Raw genomic sequence first — 23,889 nt, forward strand, 5'->3', positions numbered from 1 at the left:
ACTGGATGGGGCACAGTTTAGTGGGGGCAAAACAGGCACTAAAGAAGATCCAGTTTCAGGTGGTGAGAGGGAACACAGACCAGGAGACAGAATGGAGGTTCAGGAAAGAGCAACTTCTCCCCATTCCTCAAATATTCTTTACCCTTGGGTGACTCAGTAATTTCACACAACTTCTTCTTTCAGCTCAACTTTTGCATGTGTGTATGGATATCCTTTTTTTTCCTTTAAGTTTTTTTTTTCCAAGTTGTATTATTGTAGGCTGGCTAAGGACAAAGACACTAGGATGAGACATAAGATATACAAAGTCCTCTGAAGATTTTGTCTTAACTGGGAGAAAATTAGTGTGAATCAGGCTTGACAATTTAGTCTCTCTAGTCTTTCCTCAGGATTTTATCATAAGAACTAACATTTTGAGCATCTGGCTGAGTTAATCACAAGTATTATTTTTAAGAGTCCTGTAAGTCCTATAAGACAGGTGTTATCACTCTTTGCATTTGATGGTTGAAGAAAATGACACTGGAAGAGATGAAGCAACTTATCCAAGATACCACATCAAGCAGGTGATACTGTCAAGATTCTAACACAGAAAGTCTGAGCCATGCTCATCCTGATTAATACTCTATTTTGAGCATGCCATTGTGCACAGTTCATAAACAAATAGTTACTGAGTTGAATCGAGCAAGGAAAAGGATAGGAGACAATCCTGAAGCTCATAGTGTCTGGGGTGGGATGTCACAAGTCCAACCAGCACAAGTGTGAGGTAGAATACGGAAGTGTTCTGAGAGGTATGTGTCCACTCAAGGAAATTGTCAAACGTTTCTGGAGAAGTGAAATTTGGGATTGGTTTTGAGGGGTGAGAAAATGTTAAAGAGATAGAAATGAAAAGAGGATTATGCCTGGCAGAGGGAACAGCCTGGCAAATGGTGTTGGTGAGGAGTAAATGGTGAGTCTGGGTTCTCAGTTAATCCATTTGGGCTGGATTGTTATAAAGTTCAAATGCCTTTGTTGTAAAGCAGAGACTAATTTAAAAAAAGGAAAAAATAAAAAATATAACACAGAAAAAAAAGAAAATAAATAAATAAATAAATAAATAAATAAATAAATAATAGGGACTCCCCACCATGGCCTCTGCTCCCTACTTCCCATCACATAATTCTTTCCCTGTGTTTTACTCTCCAGATGCAGCTTTTTATACATTATACTTCTATCTCCCATATAGCTGTTTCAACTCAATGATACCACTCATGATTTTCTTTCACACAAGAATACCCTTCTCATGGATGCTTTCTTCATCTAGTTCACTGTTGTTGACCTCACCTTTGCTTCTTCAAAAAAGCCTTCCCTGATAACTTGGTTGGGTAATTTCTGTCTACCCTATACTTCAATAGCTCCCTCGTATGTATCAACAGCTATGCACAGTGCTTAGTAGGAACTTAAAAATAGAAATAAAATAAAATCAACTGGAAAGAGATGCAATTGGAGACATGCAACTTTCAGGCAGGGGTCAAGTTCAAAGACTGCTTCAACAGTGGTTCTAGTAAGAACTAGGGAAGTGTCTGAGAGAATAGCAGGGGGGTATGAGGAAGAAGAATTGCTGAGACATCATCTTGGCATGTGTACAAGAATCTTCCAAACAATTTGGGAGGACATAGAATTTGAGGCTCCAAGAGATGGGAGGAAGTTGAAGTCCTTCTAACCCAATAAACCTCTTCCCTGTGCTTCTCAAACTTTCCTTGCAAATATTTAGCCATTTCTTCATCTCCTGTTATTGGAAAATCTGTGCTAGAAATTGCCATCCTTCATTCATTCATTCATTCATTCATCAAATGAGCATGTGTAAAATACTGTATAAACTTGTTGGTATAGCACCAGGAGCCAGGGATGAGCAAGGCTTCTTTCCTATCCTAGAAAAGGTGAGAGATTATTGGAGGAGACAGAGGCTTGGAACAGAGGATAAAACCTCTTTAAGTACTGAGTCTCCTCTTCTCATTGGCTTCTGACAGTAGAGTTGAAGACTCAAGTCAGTCTCCTTTTATGTTAAAACATCTATTATGTCTCCCCAAAGATTTGCCTGCATGTCCTTCTGATATGAGGCAATTATAAAATGTCAACTTGTTCTTCCAAGTGTACTTAGTAGATGACTTCTTTAGATACATGCTCTTTTTGGTGTTCTTGGACCTAATTTGGTGTTCTTCATTACATGTGGGGGTCCTTTCACACCTCCAGCAAAGCAATTCTCCAGACACCATGTGGCTGTCCTACAATTCAATTCTGACACTTTCTTCCCAGAAATGACATCAGATCCCCCAGGGTAAGGGCTCAGTCCATAAAACTTCACCCTGCCTCCATCACACCCATTCAGATGCTAATCACAAGTCCAGGTATTTATACGTATGCTTCTGATCAGTTGGCTATAAATCCGAGGTTCCCACCACTCCCTCCTTCCTTGGGTTTATTTGCTAGAGCAGATCACAGAATTCAGGCAACATTTTACTTACTACATCACTGATTTAGTATAAAAGGATATAACTCAGGAACAGCTAGATGGAAGAGATGCACAGGACAAGGTGTGGGAAGGGGCAAGGAGTTTCCATGCCCTTTCCAGGTGTAGCACTTTCCCAACACCTCCATGTATTTACCAGCCCAGAAGCAATCTGAACCTTATCCTTTTGGGTTCTTTTGGGATTTTATGGAGGCTTCATTACATGAACATGATTGACTAAATCATTGGCCATTGGTGATTGATTCAACCTCCAGTCCCTCTTTTCTCTGCAAGGTCAGTGGGGTGGAACTGAAAGTTTCAACCCTCTAATCACAGGATTGGTTCTCCTGGCAACCAGACTTCATCCTTAGGTAGGGTCTAAAAGTCACTTCACATAACAGGAGACATGTTGATCCCTCTCATCATTCAGGAAATTCCAAGGGTTTGGAGGGCTCTGTGCCAGGAACTGGATCAAAGACCAAATGTATATTTCTTATTATAAATTACAATATCATGTATGTGTTGAAGTAGTCATTATGCAGGGGGTGTGTAATAAACAGATGCAATGGGAAATTCAGTAAGAACATACAGAACCATTCATGTTTCTCAATTGTAAGTTAAAAGGCAGAAGCTTGGGCACTGGATTTTCTTAACTTTGGTGCAAGTGTGACATAATAATCCTCATTCCTTCTTGCTTAAGAAATGAAGAGAAATGAGTGCTTTGTTCAGTTCTTGATATAAAAAAGTCAACTTTAAAGCAATATTTTATTAAAACCATAAGTTTTGCTTGAAAATTTTTTAAATCCGGAGTTTATTTTCCCTTGGTATTGCCACAGAGCATCAACAGGAATTGAGATAATTTTTTTTCTTGTATTTGTACCCACTTATTAAACACACATGTGAGCTAGATTCCTTGCATAGGTGCAAAAGGGATTAGAAGAAGGGGAAAAAGGTGTAATTTAGTCCATTGACCTGTTTCCCTGCCCTCAGGACTCTTTCACACAGCTGTGAGAAAAAGGGAGAGGAGGAAGGAGGTAATTTAGCAGCTCATATCCAGATGTTCATTTCAAACACACCCTGAACAACTTTTGCATGGTTTATTTCATTTTCTGAAACCATTTTTCACAAGCCTGTTTTCTCAGCTGGGAAACTTCTGGTGTAGTCTTTTCAAACAAATATTGCATTTGGCATTACAAAAAAAAAAGAGCTTTTGAGACATTCAAAGGACAATATATTTGCCTTGGTCTGCAGAAGCAGGACTACAAGAATGTAGGCATTCTGTACCACCCAAAGTATAGGTGGGGTAATGTTCCATTCTTACATTCCATTTACATGGAATCTTAAGAGCTCCTTTAACTTGATCATTGTAATGCTCTGCCGTCTTTCAGGTTGGCTTGAAATGTCAGAGCCAAGAAACCTCACTAAAGACGAGCAAGGCCAGTGGAAGAATCCACCAGGGTTAACACTAAGCCAGAAACTTCTACATGGCACTTCAAACAAAGCAGTCCATTTTCATAAAACTCTGTGCTATTCTAGTTCTACTCGCTTTCTTAAGTAAAATAAGAAGAACTAGAGGAATTACAGTTCTGAATGCCAATGACTCTCTTATGCAGAATCCCATAGGATAACATCTCCATGGCTGGTCCCATTCCTCTCAAGGTCCAGTTCCTGGCAACAGATTGTTCCACCAGAGTCATAGGAGTTGGGGTCTAGGAAAACCCCTTCCCCCACCAGAGTGAAGCTGTTCTTCTGCCCAACTATAGGAGATAAACCATTCCTCCTTCATAGTTTCTTTAGGTTGAATAAAACCTAGAGATAGATGCAGGAAAGAAGGGACAACCCAATAATGAGTCCAAATGGAAGACTAAGTTCTGTCTCTTTGAAGAAAGGAAACCAAGCCACAAAGATAAAGGAAAGAAACAATAGAGCAAAGTTTTGATGTCGGAGACATTAAAAATGGAAAGTTTTAAAACCTAAACTGAGTCTTGGATAGTTTCTTAACCTTCCTGAGACTCAGTTTTCCCACTTTTAGAATTAGGCACCTAAGTCCTTAGACCAGAGTATTAAAATGAAGATTGAGTATGAAAATGCCTTGTGCAGTGTCCTCATTATTGGCTAGCTCTCGGCACCACATTCCCTCGACTTAAAGAGAATAGTGAAAGAATGTTAGAAGTCTTTATTTCTGTAGTTGTTTCTGTTGAGGATCTGTGTGTCTCTGAGATATTAAAGAAGATATCCAGGGGATGTGGTCGAAGAAGGAGACATAGGAATATCATGAACTCACTTCCTCGCATGGACACAGCAAATCTACAGATATATATGGGACAATTTCCTTTGAAAAAGACCTGAGAACTGGCTAAGCTGCTCTGTCAAATTGGGCAAACGGAGGAAGGTAGTAGAGGCTGAAATAGATCTTGCCAAACCTCACTTCTGTCTGGGTGGCTCACAATTGGAAGGGAACTTGCAAACCCAGAACTTCTCCTTGAGGAGCAAAGGGTTCGTACCCCATGTCAGGCACCCCAACTTTCAAGACTTTCACCTGAGAGATGAACACCAGAAACATCTGACTTTGAAAACCAGTGGGGCTCACAAGACCCAAACCATGAATGGCAAAGTGAGAAATTGTCTCTTAAGGTGCTCGACAGTGGACTCACTCAACTCAGGGTCCCGTGCAGAAACAACCATTTGAAAAGCACAAGACTTTATGTGAAAGTGATTCATTTACTAACTTCGGAGCATTGACCTGAGGGACAGGGGCGTGTTGGGATAATTTTCAGGGACAGAGGCACTGGTGGGTGCCATTTTCATTTTCGTGTTCTCTCTCTACCTTGCTAAAGCTGGCAGTGACTTTTTTCTTTTTTTCTCTCTCTTTCTCTTTTTTTCCTTCTCTTTTTTTCCCTTCCCTTTTCTCTCTCTCCTTTCCCTTTTTTCTCCATGGGTGCCATCTTTATCCTTCAACCGACAGGTGTCATCTTTTTGGACTCCCTCTGCCTCTTATAGCTGGGGTCCTGATTTTTGCTACTATCCCCCAGGGGACACCTCCAGATCCCCTGGTCTGGTGGCCAGCAAGGGTTATGCTTGCCATCTCACAGGACTGTATATATTTGCATACTATAAAAGTTTCTGCCTGAGGGTCTGGCTTCGAATCAGCCTGAATCTGGGTACTAACTAAAATCTTGCCCTTTGGGACACTGACAGGTCTTGGCACACCCTTAGCAACTGGGAGCTATTAAAAATGAAATAGGATGGTATTTGTCTTTCTCTTTCTGACTTACTTCACTTAGTATGATGATCTCTAGTTACATCCATGTTGTTGCAAATGGCATTATTGCATTCTTTTTTATGGCTGAGTAGTATTCCACTGTATATATATCCCACATCTTCTTTATCCATTCATCTATTGATAGATATTTAGGTTTTTTCCATGTCACTGAGTCACTTTGCTGTACAGCAGAAATTAACACAACATTGTAAGTCAAGTACACTTCAATAAAAATAAATTAATAATTAATTAATTAATTAATTAATTAATTAATTAATTTTTTAAAAAATGAAATAGGCTGCTTGGAGAATCCAAAATGTTCAAGAGACACCAAGAGTTAGGATGAGATTGAAAAATAATGTTCATCTCCTATCTAAGGCCACTCCTTCAAGACTGGGAAAAGATATCCAGTAAACTGTTGGTTATAAAAATCTAAATGTCAGCAGAGACACTTACTTTGAGGATAGAGATTCAATAGTCATAAGCACAAAAGTTATGACCAGATGCTTAAGAGTATATGAGAAAACCAAAGAGACTATCGATATTGGAAAGGATAAAGGACATAGAACAGAGATGGGGACATTGCCGTTTGAGGAATGGCCACATAAGAAGACCCTGCAAAGACAATGGAAAAGAAAATTGAACAAGAACATTTAAATTGGAAATTAATGAGAACAAGGCCAAGAATATTTTTAAAAAGAAACAAGAGGGAAGATTTTCTAAATTTTAAAATACATGTACATATTACACTCTGAAATACTGGGAAGTGGGAGAAGGCATGAAAAAATAAAATGTGCTCACTTTCTTCACTGAAATAAGATAGAGTCAAAAGCTATTGTTTCTTCTTGACCTTGATAATTAGAGAAGTAGCAGATCAAGTATGTTTTTTTGCAAAATTTAGTAGAAACAAAAACAGGATGATTCCTCCCAAATTACTGGAGGAGATTAAAGAAATCAAAGCAGAGTTCAACTAGCAAAAGACAGGAAATATGGGAAATGATAGGGAAGCATGAAATACAGAAAACATAAAATAAGATCACAGAAGGAAGTGCAAATTTATTTCTTATGACAGTAAATATAAATGATTTTAATACCACAATATTTAGAAGCCATCAGTTCAAGTGAGAAACAAAATTATATCTCTTGGAAGATACACTTTTTTAAAGTGTCTTGGAAACTTTAACTATAAAGTATCTGGAAAATGTGCATCAGGAAAATGCAAATAAGAATGATATAGATATTCAGTTTATATTTATTTATATTTATTATCAGATGGAGTAGAATCCTACTTTATAGCAGATGAAGTAGAATCCTGGGTTGAAAAAAAATACAAACAGGAAAAGAGTTAATTTACTTGGAGTTATGTTCCATTATGAATAAATGTTTGTTATACACTTTTCTCAATAACAAAGTATTAAATAAATATGTAAATTAATCTTTTAGAAATTGAAAGGAAAAATTTTGTTTGGAATATTAGTTGTCCCTCAGTATCCATGAAGGGTTACTTCCAGGACCCCTCTGAGATTTTACAGATGCTCAACTCCTTTATACAAAATGACACAATATTTGCACATAACCTAGGCAGGCATATCCTTCTATATACTTTAAATCTATCCAAATTACTTATAATACCTAATACAATATAAACGTTATGTAAATAGTTGTAAGTACAATGTACATGTTATACAACTAGTTGCCACTATAGGGCAAATTCAAGTTTTGCTTTTTGAAACTTTCTGGAAATTTTTTTTTCTAAAATATTTTTGATACAAAGTTGGTTGAATCCATGGATGTAAAATCCACAGATAGGGAGGGCCAACTGTGTGTGTGTGTGTGTGTGTGTGTGTGTGTGTGTGTGTGTGTGTGTGTAAAATTCTCAACTAGACACATCAAATAGACAAAAATAACTAAGGATAGATAAGGTTTTATTAATATAATAAGAATATAGAAAACATGTATATTACCCCTACAGAATGAATACTCATCATCTATGTTTCAGATGTTTTCCCTCTGAATTTCAGTGAACTCTTCCTAGAACCAGCTTCATTTGCCTTTAGGATGTGATTTCCGTAAGAATATGAAGTTATTTCTCCATTGTGTTCTACCATATGGTCACACTTCTCTGATGACATTCTGGACCCCGTAGCTTAGATGTGCTCCCACATTCAAGTACCCAACCTTTTCTAGAAAGATCTTAAACTCATTCTCTAGGAATAAAGACAAGTTCTTGAGAGACAGATTGACTCTCTAAGTTCTTGTTTTACAAGTAACCTTTTGAGAATATTAGTTTAATTTACCTTCACAAAAAGCTCTCTTCCTTTCAATTACTTGTTCTGATGAATGTCTTTCCGAGACTTAACTTCTGCACAGACTTTAGAGGAACCCATTCACATCATCCACATTAGAAGTAGCATATGAGGGTATAGTCATCTCTTACTGAAGTGTCTTAGGGGTATCTTTGAATTGCTTTATTTTTTTAAATTCAATTTTTTTTTATACAGCAGGTTCTTATTAGTTATCTGTTTTATACATATTAGTGTATATATGTCAATCCCAATCTCCCACTTCATCCAACCTCACCACCCCCACTTTCCCCCCTTGGTGTCTATACGTTTGTTCTCTACATCTGTGTCTCTGTTCCTGCCTTGCAAACCAGTTCATCTCTACCATTTTTCTAGATTCTACATATATGCATTAATATATATTTGTTTTTCTCTTTCTGACTTACTTCACTCTGTATGACAGTCTATAGGTCCATCCACATCTGTATTGCTTTATGATGAATTGGATCTAACATCAGGAATTGGGCTGATAGTACAGATGTACACTTGCTAAGTACATCTGGATAAGTCCTCAAAATTGCAAGCTTTATTTTTTTTCCTGACCACAATAAACTTAAAATACTTTTGGATTGTGAGAATAGTGATAAAATAACCCTCCTCTAGCTCATTACTAACATGCCAGCATTGGGATAACCCTACTCAAGACTTTCCTACCCTGATGAGAATGGAGTATTTCTGGTAAATTTTACACCATGTTCTCCTCTTCCTATCATTATCATCATCATCGTTATCATCACCATGATGTTTACTATAAAATAACACATTAGCAACCATATAGAACCCTTTGCATATGTTATATTGTGTTGGCCAAAAAGTTTAACATCTTACAGAAAGAAAAGACTGCACTTTTTGGCCACCCCAATATAATTTAACCTGATAATAATGTTCACGGTGGATATTATTAAAATTTCCACTTCACTGATGAATAAACTGAGTCTTATGTCCAAGGCCACAAAGCATGTATGTAGCAGAGATGGTATTTTTAACACAACTTTTCATCACAGGAAACATCTTCCTTCTCCAGTGACCCTTCAAGTGCTCCATAATGGGAGAGGCCACAGCAGTGAGAGGCCCGCGTACCACAAAAAAAAAAAAAAAGAAAGAAAAAAGAAAAGCAGCTTGCCCAAGGGCTCACAGTGAGTAAAAGGTGAAAGTAGAATTTGGAGTCCAGAGCGTCATGCTCTTATATACTACAGCCTACTGAATGAACAGCATCCTATATTATTGAATATCTAATTTTATTTTAAAATCTCTAGTAATAGGCTGTACTCTACCTCTGTGCACTTCTAAGGTACTAACAAAAATATCAAATAGAAAAAAAGTGTCATGATGGGGGCCATCCACCATAAGGCATATTATTGAAGGTGCATCTTTAAAAAAATTTGCCTCAGAGGAAACTTTAATAATTATAGAACAAGACAAATAACTTAAATCACAAAAAAGTTTGGATATATAAGTGTTGAGGTTTGCTTTTTTATTTAGGATGGAGCTTCATCCCAGAGAAAGAATTTATGCCGTTGTGGCACCGGCCAGTCCATAAATCTAAATAAAGGCCCACAATGTGCCTTAGGAGGCAGGAAAACATAGTAATTAAGAGCAGAGAGTCTGGAGGTGAATTGGCTGGACCTGAATCCTGGAACTACCACCGACTGTGTCAAATTGGGAAACTCAAACGTTCAGTGCTGTCAAATGGGGGTAATGACAGTATCTGCAGTGTTGTGCTGAGGAGCGTTCAGAGCAGGAATGTTTTGCATGATTATTAGACGTTTTAATTATCAGGACATAGTGCCAGCTATTAAACAGAACATGAATGTGAACAGGGAGATACTCAGACATAAGTGGAAGAGAGAAGTAGGGTGTTGACACAGACATTGGTGAGGTTTAAAGAAAATTCTCAGAGGAAGTATAAAGCTGAATCCTCAAACACGCACAAGTGTGTTTTTGATAGGGGTGAGTGGAAAAGGGCATTATTGGCAAAGGGAACCTCCATGAAAATGATGAGAGCATGGCCAAGCATGGCAGTCTTAGAGGACTGTAAAAGGTGGGGTATGACTGGATTTAGAATCCTAATTCTAAATTAGGATTGTTAGAGGGCAAGACTGGGGAGAAAGTGGGTATTGTGAAAGAGGGCCTTTAAGAATTCAGACTTCATTCTGTGGGCAATCAGGATCCATGAAAAGGTTTCAAGCACAGTAAGTCATATTACTGTTTGTCTCTTTTGTTGTTGTTGTTGTTCATTTGATTTTTTTTTTTACTTTACTTTTTTAATGAAAGGAACTTTTCAAAATGTCCTTCCAGCAAGTGAAATATTGTGTAATCATTGTAAAGATATTAATCTATAGAAAATTATAAATAATAGTTTTAAATTACCTAAGATCCCACAACCTTGTGGAAAAAGCCACTGACATTTCACTGAACATCTCTCAGAATGCATACATACAACTTCAATGAACTGATTGATATTATTTCAGAAATGTTCTAATCAATAATATGTTATGACAACCTTTCCATATCAATAAATAAAAGCATGCATTAACATTTTAATGATGGCAGAATTCTCCGTTTTGTGGAGGTAATGCAGTTTATCTACGCAGACTTTATTGATAAAAAAAAAGTTTCTCTAATTCCTGACACTTCCACAAACAGAACACTGCAACAAAACTCCAAAGTCATCAACAGATTAGAAAACATAACAAAGAGATGCTTGAAAATTAAAACAAACAAAACCCACTCCTTTAACCTGATGCAGAGCAAGAAGAGAAGGGAAGGTCTTACCCAGTAACTTGGGTAGAAGTTTATTTTTTCAATAATTCAGTTCTTCATCTCTTTCTTATTGATCATCAACAATGTGTCTGGTCCTGTTCTAATAATGGGATAAAATGACAAGCAAGTAATTGAATGTCACCTTTATTACAACTTACATTATAGTAGGGGAGACAGATGATAAACTAATAAACAAGAGCATATTAGATAGCCAGGAGCACTATGCAAGGAATTAACATAGGTGGTATACAGAGTAGGAGACTATTTTATGGATTATCTAGGACACCTTCTCCAAAGAGCAGTCATTAAGGCTGAGAAATAAATGACGAAAGGACACAGGCAGGTGACAATCATGAAAGGGGAATTCAGGGCAGAAGCAGCTAGTACAAATGCCCAAAGTGGGAAGTGAGCTCAGCAAGTTCAAGGCAGAGGAAGATCAAGAGGCCAACGCAGCTTGCAGATATTCAACAAGAAGAAAGGTGGCATGAAGTGAGAAACACAGATACATCAGGAAGTACCTTATAGGCCACATAGGAGATCAGTTGTTACTCTTACTTACAATGAGAGGAGTTTGGAGAACTTTAACCAGAGCAGAAACTGGATCTCAGTTTTTTTGTTTGTTTGTTTGTTTTTTGTGGTACACGGGCCTCTCACTGTTGTGGCCTCTCCCGCTGCGGAGCACAGGCTCCGGACGCGCAGGCTCAGCGGCCATAGCTCATGGACCCAGCCGCTCCGCGGCATGTGGGATCTTCCCGGACCGGGGCATGAACCTGTGTCCCCTGCATCGGCAGGCAGACTCTCAACCACTGCACCACCAGGGAAGCCCTGGATCTAAGTTTTAAAAGACTACTTTGGCTTCTTAAACCATAAGCTCTTAAGGATAAGTTGCTGTCTTCTCTGGCTTTACAGTCACAAGACCTAGAAAATACCTGGTACATAGGAGATGTTACATCAACGTCATGAAGAATCAACAAATGTTAAGTATGGAATCCAACACAGGGAAAACGAGAGTGGAAGCAGGGATTCTTTTATTAATATTTATTTAGCATTTAAAGGTACTATAATAGGTGCTGTGGTCATAGTGATAAATAATGTGTGATTATTTTATTTCAATTGTATGTTGGAGACTTACCTTTATTGGAAGAAAGGGTGTGTCTTTTCTTGACACTCCAGCCTAGGATCTATTCATTTTTGGGTTGGAGACAGACTATATCTGGTAGCCTCTATTTTTTTTTTTTAAGGAGAAATCCTGGTCTTCTACTTGACCAGAAAGTCTAAGAAGAAAGGGAGATTTAGGGTAAATGATCAGTTTATATTGGAATCTGTTGGATTCTTAGAGTATGTTTGGTTTTGTGGGTGCAAATGAGCAGTAGAAGTTAGACATGGTGATGTGGCAAGAGACTTGGAGATGAGATCATGGCTGTGTAGAGACAAAACAATGCATAGAGAAAAATACAGTGTGTGAAATAATTGTCATTATTTGCCCTCTCTGTCTCAGTCAGATTTATTGCTCCTTTACCAGTTCCTCAGAGAACCATGATAGCTTTTAAAGAGTATGCAATTTGGAGTTGGACTGCTTGGTTGAGCATCAAAGGAGCATCACCAGTAGGACACTTGTGAGCCAATTTTCCAAACCTTTTGGGCTCCATTTTCCTCATCCTTAAAATGTGGATAACAGTAACCCCTATTTCGTACAGTTGATTAAATTCTTTAATATACTTCCAGCCCCTGAGCTATATTCAGGACATAATAGATGTTATCTAATATCTTTATTATAATCAATTGAAGATATGTATTACAAGGCTGTAACTCCTCTAGACCATCATGCATTGTGATCTTCTGTATATTACCAATGGCCACTGCAGTATTTTGTGAAAGGTGTGCTTGATAAAATGTTCTTTGAATTTATCTTACTGGGGTCTCTGCTTATCTAAAGTCCAGGAAAGCTTTTCATTGTTAAGGATGTTACACACAAAAAGGGCACAGAAGTGTAAATGGCATGCTCTTCTGTCTTGCTTCATATCGCGGATAATGTTGGGATCTAATATATCATTTCCACAGAATGGTTCACATTGAGATTTAGACAATTTAGCTGAATCATGTGTTATCTGTGAATTCAGGGCTTGATGGAATCTCCAAATGCAAAATGTTTTAAAGCAGGGCCCATATACCATCCAGATCAGAGTCCTGTGGATCAGATGCTTATTGGAAATGAGACTCCAACCTCAACCCTCACTGATTGCCAACTTACTGGTGGTGGGTGAGGTGGGAAACAACCTTCATGGAACTACCTCAACTATGGCTCTCTGTATGTGCCATAAAATTCTAGAAACAGAGGAAATCAAGGGAAAAAAAAGCATATTTATATTTTTGCTGATAAAGAAATTACTTCTAGAGGTCATAGCATGGGCTGGGTCAGTGAGATCTTGGAATCATTGTTTGTCTTCGTGTAGCAGAGTGTTTCTTTTTTGAGAGGACATGGGAAGTAGGAAGCAGACAATGCCTCTCAGTGATCATCTAGGTTGGCAGGGAGCCCCTTCTTCTGGGCGAAACCTCTTTGGAGAGCACAGAGCCCTCTCTCAGCTTTGACCAACTCACCTATGAGATCCGTACTGTCTCCACTCTCCTTGAAGAGAGAGCCAATGATTGTTCTGACCCTTGGTCTCTGCCAATTACAGGGGGATGTAATTTAGTTGGATTCAAAAGAAAGACTTTCTTTCTTCTTTCTATTTTTTTTTCTCTTTCTCTCATTTCCTGAGTCTCTGCCAAGGCAAACTGGTTCCAACCAATGCCACTGGGAGGCCCGAGATGGAGCCCAGTTCTCTCGAACACTTTGTACCCAAGTGAATTCTTGCTCCAAATCCATATCCGACACTTAGTCAAGTGTGGACTCCTGTAAAAGCCTTGGAAAACAGAAACACAGATCAAACACACCTTCAGTGTGCTTTCATGTTGCATTGAAACTCTATGTGCAACAAGCTAGTCACAGCCACTAGGTCATGAACAGAACACCCCTGAGATTTTTCATGAGGGACCTCCCATCGGGCCCTTCCATTGAGACCTAGCCTCTGAGGGCCTTTTCCACCTTCAGAATATTCTGGTGTTCTCCCTTGAGAAAGGGCAAGAGCAGCCCCACCAGAGGCCCTTTTCCCTGGCAGCACTCTGTATCAGCAAAGCGTCTCCAGCAAGAATTTCCGTCGGAAGGTCTTCCATCTGGAGCTCAGCAGACAAGGGAAGTTTCCTTTGAGGTTCTGCCACCCTCTCCCCTCAGCTGTCCATAAGGTGTAGCTTGGAGAGGCCCCATCTGATTTTCAGGATGGGGTTGGTGCCTTTCATGTAGTCAGAATTGCTCTTCTTAGTTTCCTCAGTGAGTCTGAAAGGGGCAGAGAGAAAGAATGTTGTCTGTTTTACCACCACCTCCCATCTCAGTGTGCAAGAGGTCACAAGATGTGACAAGTTCATGCGCTAATTCCTTCCTTTTCAGTTAATAGAATAACACAGATGGGAATACTTATCCTGGAATCGTACATAAACTCGAGCAGCAGTAGAAGGGATATAGAGGAAGCCTGGCCCCTTCTCAGGACTTCACTAAACAGAAATCATTTTCAAAAGCATCTTTACCCTCAGCTGGGTAGCCCTGAGAAGCTATTCTCTGACAGGAAGACACAGGCCTCTGGCATGAGCCCTAGTCTCAATCCACTCATCCCACAAAAAGCTTACAGCACATTAAAGAAATAATAACACCTGACGGGACGTCAACTTCGTTGCTTCCCAGGAGTCTTTGGGCAGCAGTGCTGTGGAAGCGGTTCTAAAATCACCCTAGAGATTCTCTGTGAGTTGATTAATGGAACACTAAAGAAAGGATATTGAGACAGAACTAGCAGAGCCATGAGCAATACCACAGGGATGCCTGTTGTCCATGTTGGATACTGTTCACCTTGAATATTCAGGTACAGAACCAGTTTCAAGTGTTACCAGATTATGACCTAAAATTTGGTTCAAAAGTGACAAAGAACCTTTCGCAATCAAATGGTTAGGGATTTGAAGGCTATGAGATTTCTTCCTGTCTCAGGCTGTCCATGATGGGCTGGGAGTGTTTGAGCAAATGATCCTACTCTTCCTAAGCCTCTATTTCCTCGCCTGTGAAAGAAATTAGGTCCATACTTTCCTTTTAACTCAATTATTGAGGATCAAATAAAACGTCTAGAGCTGTGACTGGGACATTTAAATAGCGGTTTCATTTTTTTGACATATTTCACATGTGTCAAGCCTTGTGCCCAGCACTTTTATGGGCATATTTCTAACTAACCTTCCCTAAAGTGCTCTAAGGCAAATGCTATTATTACCCCTTCCACCATATTGCAAATGTGGAAACTGAAGTGCAGTGACAAGATCCTACAACTTGCAAGTGGTGAGTCCTGGTTTGAAACCAGCTTTATCTATACATGACATCAGAGTCCAAATTCATAGCCACATGCAGGTGCTATAGAGGGTATCTGTTATCATCACTACCATCATTTTCATCACTGCCACTAACCAAACCATGAGGATACTCCATGCCTTGCTAGACAGTTTGTACCCATTATAAGAAGATGATATTAAAATAGATTATTAAAGGAGAATTCCAATCTTGGAAGAGAACTGAAAATTTTGGAAATCGAGGAAGAAGAAGACACATACTTCTGGGAATTGAAGTGAGATTAGGTTCAAAATGTCTCTTCATGGGTATTTGTCAATTACTTTCTGCTTGGAACTCCTCCCTCCCTTTCTATGGGAATAGCTTACACTTCCTCCTTAGAAATAGCCCTTCCCCTCGTTCATATATCTGATGGGAAGGACAAGTCATATTTCCTGTTGCACTAGACCACAAGAGTGGGCTGCCAATGATGGGGCCTTGTCCATAGAGATCATTACAAGGGAAAGTACAGGGCAAGACTATGATCCAAAAGTGTCAATCAAGATCATTCCAGAAGATTTCATATATTGACACTAGAAGAATGTATCTCTGTCTTCTGCCATTGCAAGGCTGGCATGATGTAAATCTGGAACATTCTGTAACATTTTTGCTTCTCTCTTATGTAAATAAATGGAGGAAGTGAACGGTAGGAAGGAATGCCACCAATACAGGAAGAAGCAAGGGATGTGCACAGAGGAAGGAAGAGGAAGGGAAAAGGGAGGAGGACAGGGGAGAAAAAGGGAAAGGGAAGGAAGGAAAAGGAGAAAAGGGGAAGGGGAGGAGACTGTTACTTTCACCCCAGGATCCACTTAGAACTGTGTGTCTAGATCAGTTCTACTCCTGGGTTTCCATGTTGAGTTTCCATCATTTACACATAAGAATATTGGTTTCCAGAGTATACACTGACTTTGTCAACACTGAGGTCATCATGAGCTTGGTAAGAGTAGTTTCAATAGTCTAGAAGTGATCACCATTTGGGGGCTTCTCAGCCTTTCTAAGTCCCTGTCTGGAACATTTACCTTTCTCCCTACTGAGACATGTAGAAACCCATACCAATGAAGCTCCAACTGGTTTTTTATTTCAGTTTCATGGTGTGATGAAAAGAGACTGAGCTTTGAGGGCATATAGACCTAATTTCAAATATCAGCTTTGGCAGAGGTAAGTTTATGATCTTAGACAAATTAGTTAAGTTCTCTAAGCCTTCATTTTCTCATCTCTACATTGATTGTGGGTACTCGGGTATGAGAATAGGGTTCCTGAGCAAGTCAAATGATTTAGGGTAAAATAAAAGAAAAGAGAAAAAAAGAAAAGAAAAAAAGCCCCTAGCCATAAAATGCACTCTGAAAATTCCATGTAGTTCAAATAGCTCAAATTCACTCACCCCTCATGAAACTAATAGTTGAAGGTAGGTTGCTGAAGTCTTTCTGGGAACCTGAGGATCTTCAGTAATTCAGAATAATGATGTTCCTCTGCATGATGGAGGTTGTATTTGATTGTAAGATGTAAAATGTCAACAAAATTTGACAAAACGTCTCAGACTCAACTCTCAGAATAAGTTACAAAATCTAGCAAAATATGTAAAGTTGTCTAATTTGTCCACTAAATACACAATTGCACACCCTACATTATTGTCACTTCTCCCTGCTACTTTCTGCCTTGTTAGTAACAGTTCACATCTCTCACAGCCCCTACTCCTGAGATGGACGAGGTAATGATGATCTGGTGGGTCTTCTCTGACCTCAGGATATACCTAGCAACAAGGATAGCCAAGCAGATCTCATGGCTTTAATGGTGACAGTCTCTCTTTAGCTGCTTTGATTAACAAAGGGAAGCAGCACATTGCTGGAGGTTTAGGGAATTTTATAGTTGAAGTTGTTTGTGTGCCCTTCTTACTTTCATATCCTCTAAGCAGCCTGTTCTGCAGGGTTTCTCTGTGTTTCCCCCTCCCTCCTCCCCTCCCCCCTCCCCTCCTCCTCCCCCCTCCCCTCCTCCTCCCCCCTCCCCTCCTCCTCCCCCCTCCCCTCCCCCTCCCCTCCTCCTCCCTCCTCCCCTCCCCCCTCCCCTCCTCCTCCCCCCTCCCCTCCCCCTCCCCTCCTCCTCCCTCCTCCCCTCCCCCCTCCCCTCCTCCTCCCTCCTCCCCTCCCCCTCCCCTCCTCCTCCCTCCTCCCCTCCCCCTCCCCTCCTCCTCCCTCCTCCCCTCCCCCCTCCCCTCCTCCTCCCTCCTCCCCTCCCTCCTCCCCTCCTCCTCCCTCCTCCCCTCCTCCTTCTTCATTTTCTCTCTCTCTCTCTCACACACATACACGTTTGTGCCCTAGTTCTAGACAATGGGGACAAGACCAATGAATAAAACTGAATAAGATACAACTTTCTGCCTCAAAAAGATCACAGACTGAGAGCAGTTTATGATCACTATTTCTTTACCTTGCAGCCAAGGAGGTGGAGTTGAGACCCACGCCAGGGTGCAGAGCTGGCTTCTCAGCCTGGGAGAGGTGACATTAAAGGGTATCTGTGCCTCACATGGTGCCCAGATGCCTCCCTTTGTACCCTGTGAGCCAGTGAAGAGCAAACTATCTTCCTATAAAAGTAGAGAGCCTTAATGCCTGGCAGACCCTGGATGTAAATTTCAAACGATGTGATTTAAGTAAAACTTATTTAAAGTGAAAGTTGTGGTCACACTGAAGATACAACCCGTCTTTGTTTTTTGCCTTACAAAACTTTATATGGAATTCCTTTCTTTCTTATTCTTGATGCCCATTGGGCATAAGTATCCTTTTGGCTGACTCAGAACATTCATGGGGAAAATCAGAACCAGGACCTCATCTCTTCTCCTGAAAATGGTTTCTCATTTGCAAATAAACCTCCTGGTAAAATGTTTACAAGTGTGATATTTCACACATGGAGGAAAAAATCATATTAACTGCGAGAAAAGGAGAAACTGCCAACTCATTCAAGCAGCATCCTTCATACTTCTGGGATCAGAAGTATGAAATGCATGCGTCCAGACGGCGGGGGGATTGAGTACAATGAGGGGCTCCAGGAAAAATTACAGCAAGGAAGAGCTGGGGTCAACTCGCCATCTGAGCCTCAGTCTTTCATGGAAGATGCTTATTCATAAATTGCCATTTTTGAATCCAAAGGTAGTTTTCCCCTCCTGACCATCTAGAGAAAATAAATTAATGTTCACTTAGCACCTACTGGGTTTTGCAGGACAGAGACACAGAGAGAGAGAATACTCATTATTTACAGCATCCCATGCGAGAGTCTACAGTTCAAATTCCCTTGGCAAATCTGTTGTTGACATTTCATCTTTATGAAGGGATTTTCCTTAATAAGCATTTCCCAAGTCTTTTTCAGTCTCTGTTTTCTTAATTTCCTAATTTTACAAATTGTCCATAAAGGACCAGGACTGAGAGGACAAAACGAACAGAGTGAGGCCGTGTGAGTTTTGTTTGCCAAGACTCAAGATGGTCTTGCTCTTACTGGAGCCTCAAGTTCAACAACAGTCTTAGTAACAAAACACAAACAGTTCCCTTGAGGCTCATTTGAAGGGGGAGGGGAGGGTGAGGGAGCAAATGGCTTTTCTTCTAATAGGACTGAAAATAAAATTCAAATGAAGTCAATTAAATCTATGAATAAAGTAATTTTCACAGGACTTGCCCATCAGAGAGGAGCAGTCATATTGAAGATGCCTCGCAAGAAACTGGAAATATTTCAGATGCCTCGCAAGAAACTGGAAATATTTCCAACTGGACTCATCAGACCACACAAAGGCATTTTGGAATCCTAAGACTGGAAAGTATAGCAAAAGGCTATTATATATAAATGTTCTGTCCTAGTGTGTCTGGGGGCTGTAGAAACTCCTGCACTTATTCATTGGTGAACTGGTCCAGGAGGCCAAGAGAGGCAGCATGGAAGGGGTTGCATGGCGGACTGGGAGAGAAATGGAGATGGAATATCAGGAAGGTGGAACCAAAATGGTCTCTGTTGTAGTCTTTGGGATACAGGGAGACAATAAAATATTCAGTTCAAGCAGAGATATGAGGGAGCTTGTTCAATCCTGGCCAGTAACCAGGAGCCAAGGTGAGCTGGGAGGAGGGAACTTCAATTTGGGTTGAAGGGGCTAGACCTTGGGAGTACAGAGGGAAGACAACAGGAACCCCAGCTGCTACAGGGTCAAGTGGGGCGCACCATATGATCTGAGGCAGGGAAAGCAGAAACAAGTCCAGCAGAAGTTTCCAAAAGGGGGCAGCTGAATCGGGGGTCATGGCATAGAGAACACAATAGATGATTCATGAGCATTTTCTGATTGCCTACTATGTACCAACACTGTGCTGGGGATATGATGTGATAAGACAGTCAAGATGGGGAGAGAGACAAGCTAAGCGACAGTTCCAAAATAATGCAATGAGTAACATGAAAGAGAAGTGTAGAGAATGCAGAGTACAGGTCTGGTTATACTGTGTTAGTGTGAAAGGTCTCTTTCCTACACCTTTGACCCCAGTTCAGGCCACCATCGCGTCTTACCTGGGCACTGCAATTATTCTGCACTGGTCTCTTCACATGCACTCATTCACCTTTCCAACACACCTGATCATATTGCACACCTACCTAAATGTCTTTAATGTCATGCCACTACAATGTCAGTGCAACCAACATTCTTTGATATGACCAGCATGGCTCTGCTACACCTGACTGTCTCTCCAAATCCATCCCATTCTATTCTGCCATGCCATCTGAAACGAGGACACACTGAGTTCAAGATGCCTGTAGGACACCCAGGCAAAAATGTGTAGAAAAACGTTAGGTATATACAAGAGAAAAGTCAGGGTGAGGATAGAAAAGAAGTCATGTGTTCTTTCTGAAATCCAAGTTCTTGGTGACTCTGAGGACGTGGGGTAGGCAGAATTCTGTGGTGTCCCTCCAAGATCTCTGGCCCCTGGTTTTCACGCACCTACTGCAAGTTATTAAATCAAGCACTAATTTTGGTGTGCTGTGAAGGGCTTTTGCAGATGTAATCAAGGTCCCAAATCAACCGATCAGGAAGTTATCCAGTGAGACTGACCTAGTCACATGAGCCTTTTAAAAGCAGAGTGTTTCCTCCAGCATCAAAGATGAGGAAGTCAGAGGTTTGAAATACAAGAAGGATTCAATGTATCATTGCTGGCTTAAAGATGGTGGGTGACATGGGCAGCTTCTAGGAGCTGAGAATGGCCTCTGGCTGACAGCCAGGAAGGAAGCAGGGATTTCAGTCCAACAACCACAAGGAAACAAATTCTACCAGCAGCTGATGAGCTTGGAAGAGGACCCTGAACATCAAATGAGGATAGCAGCCCTGCTGTTCCCTCGACTTCAGTTTTATGAGATCCTGAGCAGAGAATCCAGTCTTGTACACCCAGACTTCTGACCTATAGAAAGTGTGAGCTCATAAATGTGTGTCGTTTTCAGCTGCTACACAGAAATAGAAAACTAATACTTGAGGCAAAAAGAAAATTCAGCTTTCAAAAGGCCTAGGTATGGAGACTTCCCTGGTGGTCCAGTGGTTAAGACTCCATGCTTCCAAAGCAGGGGACAAGGATTCGATCCCTGGTCGGGGAACTAAGATCCCACATGCCACGTGGCATGCACCAAAAAAAAAAAAAAAAAAAAAAAAAAGGCTTAGGTATATAAGACTTAAGGAAGCATTGTCTCCATCATTTACCAAGGCCCCACCGTGAAGTTTTTAATCCAGACCACTGCCTAAAGCATTAAGGGGATGCATATCACCTATGCCTTTTGAAATAGGGTAGTGATTGTTTCTACCCTCAGTGACAACTTGCAGTTAATTGTCTAATTTCTTAAAATATGGATACATGAGTCCTTCTTGGCTCCAGAATAGGAATGGCAGATTATCTTTCTGAACAGCTAGGATTGGATAAAAAGTAGGAATGGGCTGAAAGCTAGTGTTAGAGGCATGGGTACTTCTTCCCTATGGAAAAAGTAAATGATTAATTTACTCATTTCTAAGGTCACTTCCAGATCATGAATTCTACAAGCCTGTGAAATGAATTTGAAAATATTGGCATACACAAAGGCCCAAAGTGCTCTTAAAGTGAGAGCCACAGGGGCATCCATGGCTATCTCTTAGACATTGGCACACATGGGAGACCCACATTCTCTATTGGAAGGGAACTGGGCTAACGTTGACATTTGACCTGTGGCATTGTTCTCCAAATATACACAGCCTGAGTCAAGGCAACTCCTTGCCAAAGGAGGATTGCTGGCCCCTTGCCCAATCGCCAGGACCTGCTTATTTTAGAGAAATTTATTATCATAAAATAGAGACAAATTGCAAAACTCAGACTTCAGTGTTGAAAAATTAATTAGGTCTTTGGCCCTCTCTTCTCAGCATTTGTAAAGAATTTCCTTGTAGACTTAGCCGGTTCAGTGATGGGGTTAAACATGTGTACCCTGGAGATTAGCACTCTTGTTGGAGCTTTTTCAAGAGGGAAACTGTTAGAACCAGGAGCCCACTTAGTATTTCCAAAAAACATATCAGGAGAAGGCAATTAAATCAGGTTGGTGGTTGTCAGGAAAGGCTTCCTGTTGGAGCATTGAATGATTCATATGCCAGACTGGGAGAGGTAGGAGAGTCTAGTCAGAGGATCTTAAAAAGTATAAAGATGATGGCATGAATGAGCATGGTGGATTCGAGAAACTGAAAGCTAGACTTAGCACGTGTGGAGTAAAAAATCTAGCCAGTGGCAGGAAGTGAGGATACGACCCTAAAGTTGAAAATGGAAAAATAGGTCTGAGTCAGAGGAATAGTAGCCTTGAGGCCTTTCTAAGAGGTCTGGGCTCTAACCCGTAAGTACGTATGAGCTTTTACTGAGGACATGGCATGATCACTCTCATTTGAGAATGGTATCTCTGAGGGTGGCAGTGTGTAGAATAAATCAGAAAATCTAGGATGATACCCCATAGTTTGGCTTTGCCAATGTCATGAACTGAGGTAAGGGTTGAAGTTGGAGTTGGGCGATACATTTAGGTAGCTTTTAGATGTTGAATTCTAATTGCCTGCATTACACGTGTGACTATGTTCTGTTTCTGTTACTCAGAACCTGGCCTATAATTAGAGGTTCAGACTGGAGAGCTGCCACACTTGGTGCTGTGGGATCATGAGCCTGCCTATGGGAGCAGCTAGCAGGGCTATCACCTTGGAAATCAGGATACCCCTTTCATTCATGGTGCATTGGCCAATCACTCTTGAATTTTTGTTAATAAAGTCATTCACTCATTCATTCATCAATCATCAAAAGATCATCAGAAGTTTAATGATATTCTACTGTGATGGGCACTGTTCCAAGAATCAAGGGTACTGTACAGACAAGATGGACAAAGTCCCCAGTCTCATAGAAAGTCCATCTTCAAAAAGATGGAGACAATGAACAAATCATTGAATAAACAAATGTCAGAAAGTGTAAGGGCTATGAAGAATAGTAAAACACATTAAGGAGATCAAACATTGTTGAGGTGATGGCAGTTCTATTTTAGGTAGATTGCCCAGGGAAATTGTCCATGAGGAGATGACATTTGGGCAAAGACCTGCATGAGACAAGGAGTGAGCCAAGTCAAGGTCTAAAGGAAAAGAGAGCAAGTTATAAAACATCTGAGCCAGGAATGAGACATTCAAGGGGAGGAGAGAAGGTTTAGTGTGGCCAGAACCAAGTGAATGAGAGGCAGAGGAGTACAAGATGAGAATTAGGCAGGCAAAGGGCTTGGAGCCAGGGCTAGTGAGTTTAGGTGGGATGGGAAATCATTGGAAGGTTCCAAACAAGTCAGTGATGGCGTCTAATGTGTATTGGAAACAATTTTATTGGTATCCATGGTGAAAGGTAACTTAGCTGCAAGATTGAGTTTGTATTGTTATTATTGTTATTATTATTATTATTCACTCATTCAGTCACTGATTTGGATGTTTTAGAAACATGTTCTGAATGCTTTCTCTATGCCAAGCATTGCAGTAAATATTGGGGGCACAGAAACTAGTGAGAAGTGATACCTTCCTTCAGTAGCTTGCTGTGTTACAAGTATATGTGCATATATTACAAGTTACAAGTATATGTGCATATATTACACTCAACACAGACATTTCCGTGATGTACTTCCCACCCCATCCTTACACCTCAGGTACAGGAGGTAGACTTATTTAAATGCCATAGGTCCTGGCATTATTTTATTATCTGTGCAAGACCCCTCACTTGATTTATTTATTTTTCCCTTGGTTTTATTCCCACTCCTCACTGTCATTCCCCTCCCACTATGTCCTTCTGGTATATATTTTTGTTTTTATAAATTCTTTCAAAATGTGTGTTCCAGTTCTGTAGCAACTTTTTGTCTTCTAAAGTACACACGCCAGGACAGCAGTAGAGAGTATCATGCATTAGATAATTGTGTGGAGACCAAGAATCTGTATTTTAGATGAAGAAACAAACAAACAAAACAAAACATATCCCCAGGTATGGCTAAGACCTATCCCAGTTTAGAACTTTTCAAAATGGGGGAAGTTAAAGTCTACTGGTATGCCAATAAACTTCTAGAGGGGAAA

This window comes from Hyperoodon ampullatus, assembly GCF_949752795.1.
Source record: "Hyperoodon ampullatus genome assembly, chromosome: 14".
Classification (NCBI taxonomy): Eukaryota; Metazoa; Chordata; class Mammalia; order Artiodactyla; family Ziphiidae; genus Hyperoodon; species Hyperoodon ampullatus.